This window comes from Heptranchias perlo, unplaced genomic scaffold, assembly GCF_035084215.1.
Source record: "Heptranchias perlo isolate sHepPer1 unplaced genomic scaffold, sHepPer1.hap1 HAP1_SCAFFOLD_526, whole genome shotgun sequence".
Classification (NCBI taxonomy): domain Eukaryota; kingdom Metazoa; phylum Chordata; class Chondrichthyes; order Hexanchiformes; family Hexanchidae; genus Heptranchias; species Heptranchias perlo.
In genome coordinates, this window is record NW_027139544.1 from 86,841 (window position 1) to 99,050 (window position 12,210).

General features: G+C 45.6%; 4 non-coding genes across 4 annotated transcripts; 1 reads left to right on the forward strand and 3 right to left on the reverse strand.

Annotated features, from left to right (window-relative positions):
- Positions 1 to 1,538: 1,538 nt before the first annotated feature.
- On the reverse strand, positions 1,539 to 1,610 carry trnaq-cug (transfer RNA glutamine (anticodon CUG)). Its single transcript has one exon. It is a non-coding gene; the product is annotated as a tRNA-Gln (tRNA).
- A 631-nt stretch (positions 1,611 to 2,241) lies between these two features.
- Positions 2,242 to 2,313, forward strand: trnaq-cug (transfer RNA glutamine (anticodon CUG)). The gene has a single exon. It is a non-coding gene; the product is annotated as a tRNA-Gln (tRNA).
- A 3,384-nt stretch (positions 2,314 to 5,697) lies between these two features.
- On the reverse strand, positions 5,698 to 5,769 carry trnaq-cug (transfer RNA glutamine (anticodon CUG)). The gene has a single exon. It is a non-coding gene; the product is annotated as a tRNA-Gln (tRNA).
- Positions 5,770 to 11,455: 5,686 nt separating this feature from the next.
- Positions 11,456 to 11,527, reverse strand: trnaq-cug (transfer RNA glutamine (anticodon CUG)). Its single transcript has one exon. It is a non-coding gene; the product is annotated as a tRNA-Gln (tRNA).
- Positions 11,528 to 12,210: the final 683 nt, after the last annotated feature.

Here is a 12,210-nt window from a genome sequence, read left to right on the forward strand (position 1 = left end):
CCAATAGGGAATTCAGGAGAAACTTCTTTACCCAGTGAGTGGTGAGAATGTGGAACTTGCTCCCACAAGGAGTAGTTGAGGTGACTCGTATCGATGCATTTAAAGGGGGAAGCTCAATAAACACATGAGGGGAAAGGAATAGAAGGATATGCTGATAGGGTGAGCTGAATTCGGGTGGGAGGAGGCACCATGGACCTGTTGGGCCGAATGGCCTGTTTCTCTGCTGTACCTTCTATGTAATTCTCTATAAGATATAAACTTCAAATCAAAGAATCATAGAATCGTTACAGCACAGAATGAGGCCATTCAGATTCCCTTTATTAATCCACACTGAAGGGGAAGTTTGGGATTGATCCAACTCAGGGTCCATCGAGATTTGAATTCAGATCGGTGGATTCAGAGTTTCGTGAGCTCACCATTACACCATGGAACCACAAACTGTAAAGAGTTTCCTTTCTCCATCTCTCTGACCATTCACAGTCACTGATCTCTCCTGACTCCAGATCAGTGGGTCCTGTCGTCTGATGTGAAGAGATGAATCCTTTCAACTTAAGAATTAACAATTAAAGGGACAGTCCCAGCGTGGATACAAAATTGGCTAAAGGACAGAAAGCAGAGAGTAGTGGTGAACGGTTATAGACTGTGGTGTTCCCCAAGAGTGGATATCAGGACCACTGCTCTTTTTGATGTATATTAATGACCAAGACTTGGGCATAGAGGGTATAATTTCATAGTTTGCAGGTGACCCGAAACTCGGGAATGTAGTGAACAATGTGGAGGATAGTAACAGACTTCAGGAGGATATAGACAGACTGGTGAAATGGGCAGACACATGGCAGATGAACCATGTGGTTGATAGTGAGGTAGAAAGCTGTCGACTGCAGGAAGATATCAATGGACTGGTCAGGTGGGCAGAAAAGTGGCAAATGGAATTCAATCCAGAGAAGTGTGAGGTAATGAATTTGGGGAGGGCAAACAAGGCAAGGGAATGGACAATAAATGGGAGGATACTGAGAGCTGTAGAGGAACAGAGGGACCTTGGAGTGCATGTCCACAGATCCCTGAAGGTAGCAGGACAGGTAGATAAGGTGGTTGAAAAGGCATGCAGTTGAGGGGTGATTTAATTGAGGTGTATTATGAGGGGCCTCGATAGAGTGGACAGGAAGGACCTATTTCCCTTAGCAGAGACATCAGTGAGCAGAAGGCATAGATTTTAAAGTAATTGGTACAAGGATTAGAGGGAAATGTTTTCACCCAGAGGGTGGTGGGAGTCTGGAACTCACTGCCTGAAAGGGTGGAAGAGGCAGAAACTCTCAACTCATTTAAAAGGCACTTGGATATGCACTTGAAGTGCCGTAAACTACAAGGCAACGGACCAAGAGCTGGAATTAGATCGAAAAGCTCTTTTCTGTCCAGCACAGACACAACAGGCCAAATGGCACCCGTGGAGGAAGATTCTGCATTTTATAAATTGACCGAAACACATATTTTAAATAGTGATTCCTTTCATACAGGAAACACAGGGATTGATCCAAAACAGGTCCCACAGAGATTTGAACTCAGATCGCTGGATTCAGAGTCCAGAGTGCTCCCCATTACACCATGGAACCACACTCAGTGAGGAGTTCACGAGTGCCCATGCACAGACCAACATCGAGTGCACTTGCCCCATGTGTGATGTCAATGGTCACTCCGCTTTCCCTTTCCCCAATCAGCAGCAGAGAAAGTTGTTTTTTGTGCAATGCTGCGTTTCACTGCACAAAAGAATGGTGTTTGCTGAACTTTTCTCTGCAATCTGCATTCAGCAGGAAAACATGTGGAAATTCAAAGCACCGTTTCTAGAAATGAAGGAATTGTTTACATTTTCTTTTCACTCCAAACTTTCTCCATCAGTGCCTTGCAATGTTTATACACTGATTATCCGGCAAGACTGTAATACGAGCTGCGCTGAGCAGTGTGAAACAGAAGCAGTGACGAGGGAAGTGATAGACTTGACGGTAGCTGTGTGATTGTCTGAGCATCGATACTGAGCAGAGGGGAGAGTGGGGAAGCTGAAGGTATGGATGAGAAAGGGCCGAGCCAAAGTGGAAGTGTGGAGATGGAATTGTCCAGTGCTTGCAGTTTTGCTGGTGGGAGAGGTTTGCCAGGAGCCTCGAGGGGTCAGTGATGTATCGACATTGCCGTGCTGAGAAAAGAGCCAAGTGTCTTTGAATGGTGGGTGATCAACTCAATCCCTGTGTGGGTTCCATGGTGTAATGGTGAGCACTCTGGACTCTGAATCCAGTGATCTGAGTTCAAATCTCAGTGGGACCTGTTTTGGATCAATCCCTGTGTTTCCCAGATGAAAGGAGTCACTTTTTAAAATGTGTCAACAGATCGATTCCTGAGTGTAACATTCAAAAATCCTCCAGCCACGTGAGCTGCTCCTGCAATCCATGTTACTGGAGCTCTCAGTCCACATCATTACACAATGTCTGATCTTTTTCTTGTCTGTATCAAATATCATTGTTTCATCGAATGTAACAGCACAAATGGAGGCCATTCGGCCCATCATGCCTGTGCTGCTCTTTGAGAGACCGATCCAATTAGTCCCACTCCCCTGCTCTTTCCCCAGAGCCCTGTAAATTCTTTCCCTTGAAATATTTATCCGATTCCCTTTTGAAAGTTACTATTGAATCTGCTTCCACCACCTTTTCAGGCAGTGAATTCCAGATCAGAACAACTCGCTGTGTAAAAAAATGTTTCCTCATGTCGCCTCTGGTTCTTTTGCCGATCACCTTAAATCTGTGTCCTCTGGTTATCGACCCTTCTGTCACTGGAAACAGTTTCTCTTTATTTACTCTATCAAAACCCTTCATGATTTTGAACACCTCGATCAAATCTCCTCTGAACCTTCTCTGCTCTGAGGAGAACAATCCCAGCTTCTCCAGTCTATCCAATAACTGAAGTCCCTCATCCCTGGTCCCATTCTAGTAAATCTCTTCCACACCCTCTCTAAGGCCTTCACATCCTTCCTAAAGTGCGGTGCCCAGAATTGAACCCAATACTCCAGCTGAGGACCAACCAGTGTTTTTTCAATGTTTCGCGGAACTTCTTGCTTTTGTACTCTGTGCCTCTATTAATAAAGCCCAGAATCCTATATTCCTTTTTTAACAGTCTTCTCAACCTGTCCTGCCACCTTCAAAGATTTGTGTACATTCACCCCCAGGTCTCTCTGTTCCTGTAACCCCTTTAAAATTGTACCATTTAGTTTATTTTGCCTCTCCTCATTCTTCCGACAAAAATGTGTCACTTCACACTTCTCTGTGTTAAATTCCATCTGCCATGTGTCTGCCCATTTCACCAGTCTGTCTCTATCCTCCTGAAGTCTGTTACTATCCTCCACATTGTTTACTACATTCCTGAGTTTCGTGTCATCTGAAAACTATGAAATTAAACCCTCTGTACCCAAGTTCAGGTCATTAATATATATCAAGAAGAGCAGTGGTCCTAATACTGACCCCTGGGGAACACCACTGTATACTTCCCTCCAGTCTGAAAAACAACCGTTCACCACTACTCTCTGCTTTCTGTCCCATAGCCAATTTCATTTCCATGCTGCCATTGGGTAGCTCTTTCAAAGAGCAGCACAGGCACGATGGGCCGAATGTCCTCCTTCTGTGCTGGAACATTCTGTGATACTGTGATTCTATGACACGGACAAGAAAAAAATCTGTCATTTTCTGCAGTGAAACACATCATTGAACAAAAAACAACTTTCTCTTCTGCTGATTGGGGAAAGGGAAAGACAGGCTGAGATTATGATCTGAAATCGAGACCAGGAGCTTGATCCTCATTGATTAAGGCAGAAAACTGCCCAGCAACAGTGATTGGCTTTTAGATGCCTTATTACTTGTGCCAATCAGTTGGGACAAGTCAAACAGAGGTTTGATTGAGATTTGAATTCAAGTCACTGGATTTAAATGCCAGAGTGCTCACCATTACACCATGGAACCAATAACTGTTGTATTTCTGCTTGCTCCATCTCTCTGACCATTCACAGTCACTGGAAACTGTCCTGACTCCAGATCAGTTGGTCCTTTCACCTGAGGTCTGATTCCTGATCTGACCTGAGATACTGGGGTGGTTCCAGAGGACTGGAGAATTGCAAATGTTACACACTTGTTCAAAAAAGGGTGTAAGGATAAACCCAGCAACTACAGGCCGGTCAGTTTAACCTCAGTGGTGGGGAAACTTTTAGAAACAATAATCCGGGACAGAATTAACAGTCACTTGGACAAGTGTGGATTAATTAAGGAAAGGCAGCACGGATTTGTTGAAGGCAAATCGTGTTTAATTCACTTGATTGAGTTTTTTGATGAGGTAACAGAGAGGGTCGATGAGGGCAATGCGGTTGATGTTGTGTATCTGGACTTTCAAAAGGCATTTGATAAAGTGCCACATAATAGGTTGTCAGCAAGGATAAAGCCCATGGAATAAAAGGGGCAGTGGCAGCATGGATATGAAAGTGAATGAGTGACAGGAAACAGAGAGTGGTGGTGAACGGTTGTTTTTCGGACTGGAGGGAGGTGTACAGTGGTGTTCCCCAGGGGTCAGTGCTGGGACCACTGCTTTTCTTGATATATATTAATGACTTGGACTTGGGTGTACAGGGCACAATTTCAACATTTGCAGATGACACAAAACTTGGAAGTGTAGTAAACAATGAGGAGGATAGTGATAGACTTCAAGAGGATATAGACAGGCTGGTGGAATGGGCGGACATGAGGCAGATGAAATTTAACGCAGAGAAGTGAGAAGTGACAGATTTTGGTAGGAAAAATGAGGAGAAGCAAAATACACCAGAGGGTACAATTATAAAGGAGGTGCAGGAACAGAGAGACCTGGGGGTGAATGTACACAAATCTTTGAAGGTGGTAGGACAGGTTGAGAAAGTGGTTAAAAAAGCATTCGGGATCCTGGGCTTTATTAATAGAGGCATAGAGTACAAAAGCAAGGAAGTTACGCTAAACTTTTATAAAACACTGGTTCGGCTCAGCTGGAGTATTGGGTTCAATTCTGGGCACCGCATTTTGAGAGACTGGAGAAGCTGGGATTGTTCTCCTTAGAACAGAGAAGGTTAAGAGGAGATTTGATCGAGGTGTTCGAAATCATGAAGGGTTTTGATAGAGTAAATAAAGAGAAACTGTTTCCAGTGGCAGAAGGGTCAGTAACCAGAGGACACAGATTTAAGGTGATCGGCAAAAGAACCAGGGGCGACATGAGGAAACATTTTTTTACACAGCGAGTTGTTCTGATCTGGAATTCACTGCCTGAAAAGGTGGTGGAAGCAGATTCAATAGTAACTTTCAAAAGGGAATTGGATAAATATTTGAAGAGATGAATTTGCAGGGTTATGGGGAAAGAGCAGGGGAGAGGGACTAATTTGATAGGTCTCTCAAAGAGCAGCACAGGCTCGATGGGCCAAATGGCCTCCTTCTGTGCTGTTACATTCTATGATTCTGTGACCCTTTGATGCAGACAAGAAATAAATCTGTCATCGTGCAATGATCTGGACTGAGAGCTCCAGTAACATGGATTGCAGGAGCAGCTCACGTGGCTGGAGGATTTTTGAATGTTTTCCTCAGGAATCGATCTGTGGACACATTTTGAAAAGTGACGCCTTTCATATGGGAAACACAGGGATTGATCCAAAACAGGTTCCACTGAGATTTGAACTCACATCACTGGATTCAGAGTCCAGAGTGCTCACCATTACACCATGGAACCTTCAATGACTACTGTGTTTTCTCCAACTCTGTGACCTCTTCACAGTCACTGGGATCAATTAAACAATTAAAGGGACAGTTCCAGTGTGGATACAAAATTGTCTTCAGGATCGAAAGCAGAGAGTAGTGGTGAACGGTTGTTTTTCAGACTGGAGGGAAGTATACAGTGGTGTTCCCCAGCGGTCAGTATTAGGACCACTGCACGTTTTGTTATAGATTAATGACCTGTGCTTGGGTGGACAGGACACTTTCTGAACCACAACGTTCTGGGTTCATGTCCCACTCCATAGACTTGTGCACACTAATCCAGGCTGACGCTCCCAGTGCAGTACTGGGGGAGTGCTGCACTGTCAGAGGTGCCGTCTTTTGGATGAGATGTTAAACTGAGGCCTCCTCTGCTCGCTCAGGTGGACGGAAAAGATCCCATGACAATATTTCGAAGGAGGTTAGGGGTGTTCTCCACGGGATCCAGGCCAATATTTATCCCTCAACCAACATCACCAAATAAATTCATTGCCTCATTCCTGTTTTGTGATCTTGCTGCGTTTATAACAGTGACGACACTTCGAAAGTAATTCACTGGCAGTGAATTGCCTTGGGACGTCCTGAGGCCTTGAAAGGTGCTATATAAATGCAGGTCCTTCCTTTCTTCAGCCGCCTAGGCCCCACGCTCTCGCGTTCCCTCCCTAAACCTCTCCGCCTCTCCACCTCCCTCCCCTCCTTTCAGACCCTCCTTAAAAGCAACCTCTATGACCGAGCTCTCGGTCACCCCCCCTCCTCACATCTCCTCCCTTGGTTCAACATCCCATATTTTTGATTACGCTCCTGTGAAGCACCCTGGGACATTTTTCGATGTTAAAGGGCGATAGAAATGCAAGTCGTCCAATCAGATTCTCTCTCACGCTCATGGGCATTACCTGCCTTGTTAATATTGACATGACCTGCTTTGAAAAGCAGTCCTCAGTCACTTTAGTGTCTGATCTAGATGTGAAAACATGACCTCTAGTTCTGGTCTCCCCCAAAAGTGAAAAAATCTCCTCCACGTCTACCCTGTCAAACCCTTTCATAATCTTAAAGACCGCGATCAGGTCACCCCTCAGTCTTCTCTTTTCTAGAGAAAAGAGCCCCAGTCTGTTCAGCCTTTCCTGATCAGGATGTCCTCTCAGTTCTGGTATCATCCTTGTGAATCTTTTTTGCACCTTCTCCAGTGCCTCTCTATCCTTTCTATAATATGGAGACCAGAACTGTTCCCAATACTCCAAGTGTGGTCTAACCAAGGTTCGATACAAGTTTAACATAACTTCCCTGCTTTTCAAATCTATCCCTCTTGAAATGAACCCCAGTGTTTGGTTTGCCTTTTTACGGCCTTATTAACCTGCGTCTCTACTTTTAATGATTTGTGTCTCTCCCTTTGCTCCTCAATCCCATTTCTACTCATAGGATGGAAACATTGGATCGGGCCTGTTATTGGGCGGGGGTAGCACGATGCCCGATTACCCCACGACCAATGGTCCCGGTGCAGGCAGGACCAGACTTTGCTCAGGCCTGAGGACTGACGTCCAATCAGCATTGGAAATCAGGCCGAGGATTCCATGCAATTCACACTTTCCACCAGCAGGGGGAGCTCCAACCCCTTAAAGTCAGACTGTCTCTGAAAAATCTCTTAAAGGGAGCTGGTACCTGTTATTTGCTGAAAATAACAGCCTGCTGTCTGCACGGAGTCTGAACGGAGATCAGACATCGCACACGGAGAACACAGATGCAGCTCCCACACTGATGAGTTATGTCAAAACATTGAATAAAGGTTGCACACTGCTAAATCCCACATCCTCCAATCTGCACAGCAGGCCTCACCAATCTGCCAATCTGAGTGGGTACCAGGCCTATGAGAGTCCGTGCACCAAGGTTCTCTGCTGATGCACTACAGACCTTGGTGCAAGAGGTGGACAGAAGGAGGGACATCCTATATCTGCAGGGGTAGGGGAGGGAGGGGGGAGCAAGAGGCCCTCCAGACATTCATCAAAAGGCAGTGGGAGGCAGCGGGGGACGAAGTCAATGCCAGGCCCACAGCATCATGAACATGGATGCAGTGCAGGAAGAAGTTCAATGCTTTGACATGAGTGGTCAAGGTGAGTGAGGTCAACTGTCAAGTGGCGTCTCCTACCAACTGCACCACACACTACACCCCCATCACCCACATACCAATAAACTCTTTCCATCAGTACTCAACCCTCTCACCCTTACACATTACCACTGTTTCAAGCCGCCCACCCACAACTCACAGGCCACACACATTGGCAGCTATTCAACCATGATAGGCACATCACCCAGACACACGTCCCGCTTTCTTGCAGGAGAAGCTGGCACATATCAGGGGTCAGCAAGTGGCCATGGCATTTTGCCCCTCGATCCTGTTCCACCATTCGATCAGATCAGGGTGGACCTGTGACCTAACTCCATAAACCCGCCTTAGCCCCATATCCCTTAATACCCTTGGTTCACAGAAATCTATCAATCTCAGATTTAACATTCTCAATTGAGCGAGCATCAACTGCCGTTCACAGAAGAGTGTTCCAAACATCTCCCACCCTTTGTGTGTAGAATCATTTCCTAACTTCACTCCTGCACGTCCTGGCTCTAAATGTTCGGCTATGTCCCCGTGTCCCAGTATTGGAGTCTCGGAGACCTCCAAAAACAGTTACAAATGTCTGGGCAGCCAGAAGCAATAATCCAGCCACTAACCTGTAAATCCTGCATGGTCCCTTTAAATAGCCCCGGTGGGGGGTCCTCCAGACACTCTGAGACACGTTCAGATGGTCGGGGTTAAGACTGTGCGTTGAGTTGAGCGTTAAGTCCCAAAATGGTGTCTATCACTTTAAATCAGCGTTGTAAACTGATTGAAGCCATTTTCTCCCGACTTTACATGATTCCAGCGTTCGTTATCTGCGCCTGCACTAACTCCGATACCAAGATGGCGTCTGGCGCACGTCACGCTGGAAACGTGCGTGCGGATCCAAGACGCCATCGTGGATGTCGGAGAGGACGTGTCGCACTGAAACAACGGGCGTTACACGGTCCAATTTAACGCCCAATTTTCCTTTAACAAATCCGTGCTGCCTTTCCTTTATTAATCCACTCTCGAGGGCTTTGCTCGAGGGCACGAACACGATCCAAGCAATTCCTGCATTTCAAGAAACAGGGATTTGAATTTCTACAAGTTTTCCTGCTGAATGCAGATTGCAGAGAAAAGTTCAGCAAACACCATTCTTTTGTGCAGTGAAACGCAGCATTGCACAAAAAACAACTTTCTCTGCTGCTGATTGGGGAAAGGGAAAGACAGGCTGAGATTATGATCTGAAATCTGGACCAGGAGCTCGATCCTCATTGATTCAGGCAGAAAAACACCGAGCATCAGTGATTGGTTTCCAGGTGTTTTTATACTTCTTCGTCCCAAATAGCTGGAACAAGAAGAATTCAGGTTCCACTGAGATTTGAACTCAGATCACTGGATTCAGAGTCTAGACTGCTCACCATTACATTGTGGAAACAACACTACCTGATCCTGAAAACTCTGCTTTCTCCAGCTCTCCCACGATTCACAGAAACTGGAATCTTTCCTGACTCCAGATCATTTGGACATGACACCTGAATTATAAGATAGTCATTAATAAATCCAATCGGGATTTCAGGAGAAACTTCTTTACCCAGAGAGTGGTGAGAATGTGGAACTCGCGATCACAAGGAATAGTTGAGGCGACTCGTATCGATGCATTGAAGGGGAAACTAGATAAACACGTGAGGGAGAAAGGAATAGAAGGATTTGCTGATAGGGTGAGATGAAGTGTGGAGGGAGGAGGCACCATGGAGCTGTTGGGCCGAATGGCCTGTTTCTGTGCTGTACCTTCTATGTAATTCTCTGTAAGATGTAAACTTGGAATTATAGAATCAGAGAATGGCCATTCGGCCCATCATGTCCGTGTCGGCAGAAAATGAGGAACCCAGCCGAATCCCACTTTCCAGCTCTTGGTCCGTAGCCTTGTAGTTTACGGCACTTCAAGTGCATATCCAAGTACCTTTTAAATGAGTTGAGGGTTTCTGCCTCTTCCACCCTTTCAGGCAGTGATTTCCAGACTCCCACCACCCTCTGCATGAAAACATTTCTCCTCAGCTCCCCTCTAATCCTTCTACCAATTACTTTAAATCTGTGCCCCCTGGTTATTGACCTCTCTGCTAAGGGAAATAGGTCCTTCCTGTCCACTCTATCGAGGCCCCTCATAATACACCTCAATTAAATCTCCCCTCAGCCTCCTCTGTTCCAAGGAAAACAACCCCAGCCGATCCAATCTTTCCTCATCACTAAAATTCTCCAGTCCTGGCAACATCCTCGTAAATCTCCTCTGTACCCTCTCTAGTGCAATCACATCTTTCCTGTAATGTGGTGACCAGAACTGTACACAGTGCTCAAGCTGTGGCCTAACCAGTGTTTTATACAGTTCCAGCATAACCTCCCTGCTCTTATATTCTATGCCTCGGCTAATAAAGGAAAGTATTCCATATGCCTTCTTAACCACCTTATCTCCCTGCCCTGCTACCTTCAGGGATCTGTGGACATGCACTCCAAGGTCCCTCTGTTCCTCTACACCTCTCAGTATCCTCCCATTTATTGTCTATTCGCTTGCCTTGTTTGCCCTCTCCAAATCCATTACCTCTCACGTCTCTGGATTGAATTCCATTTGCCACTTTTCTGCCCACCTGACCAGTCCATTGATATCTTCCTGCAATCTACAGCTTTCCTCCTCACTATCAACCACATGGTCAATTTTTGTATCATCTGCAAACTTCTTAATCATGCCCCTGACATTTAAGTCCAAATCATTAATAGAAATCACAAAAAGCAAGGGACCCAGTACTGAGCCCTGTGGAACCCCACTGGAAACAGCCTTCCAGTCACAAAAAACACCCGTCGACCATTACCCTTTGCTTCCTGCCACTGAGCCAATTATAGATCCAACTACCCACTCTCCCTTGGATCCCATGGGCTTGTATTTTTATGACCAGTCTGCCATGTGGGACCTTGTCGAAAGCCTTGCTAAAATCCATGTGGACAACATCAAACGCACTACCCTCATCGACCCTCCTTGTCACCTCCTCAAAAAATTCAATTAAGCTAGTGAGATATGACCTTCCCGTAACAAATCCCTGCTGACTGTCTCCTTAGAACAGAAAAGGTTAAGAGAATTTTTGATACAGGTTTTCAAAACATGAAGGGTTTTGATCGAGTAAATAAAGAGAAACTGTTTCCAGTGACAGAAGGGTCGGTAACCAGAGGACACAGATTTAAGGTGATCGGCAAAAGAACCAGAGGCGACATGAGGAAACATTTTTTTACACAGCGAGTTGTTCTGATCTGGAATTCACTGCCTGAAAAGGTGGTGGAAGCAGATTCAATAGTAACTTTCAAAAGGGAATTGGATGGAAAGAAACAATAGGATCGGTCTCTCAAAGAGCAGCACAGGAACAATGAGCCTCCATTTGTGCTATAACATTCTTGGATACTGGGATTTGTGTTTTTCTGGCCAGCACAGCCACAATGGGCTGAATGGCTTCACTGTGTGTTGTAAATTTTATGATTCTATTGATTGACCTGCAGACATTTTTTAAATTGTGATTTTGTTTATATTGGAAAGAGGATCCACTGAGATTTGAACTCAGATCACTGGATTCAGAGTCCAGAGTGCTCCCCATTACACCATGGAACCACACTCAGTGAGGAGTTCACGAGTGCCCATGCACGGACCAACATCGAGTGCACTTGCCCCATGTGTGATGTCAATGGTCACTCCGCTTTCCCTTTCCCCAATCAGCAGCAGAGAAAGTTGTTTTTTGTGCAATGCTGCGTTTCACTGCACAAAAGAATGGTGTTTGCTGAACTTTTCTCTGCAATCTGCATTCAGCAGGAAAACTTGTAGAAATTCAAAACACTGTTTCTTGAAATGAAGGAATTGTTTACATTTCCTTTTCACTCCAAACTTTCTCCATCAGTGCCTTGCAATGTTTATACACTGATTATCCGGCAAGACTGTAATACGAGCTGCGCTGAGCAGTGTGAAACAGGAGCAGTGATGAGGGAAGTGATAGAATCATAGAAACATAGAAAATAGGAGCAAGAGAAGGCCATTCGGCCCTTCGGGCCTGCTCCACCATTCAAATTGATCATGGCTGATCATCCAACTCAGTACCCTGTTCCCACTCCACTGCCTTCTGTGGTCGAGAATTCCACAGGTTCACCACCCTCTGAGTGAAGAAATTTCTCCTCATCTCGGTTCTAAATGGCATACCCCGTATCCTGAGACTGTGACCCCTGGTTCTGGACTCCCCAGCCATCGGGAACATCCTCCCTGCATCTAGTCTGTCTCGTCCTGTTAGAATTTTATATGTTTCG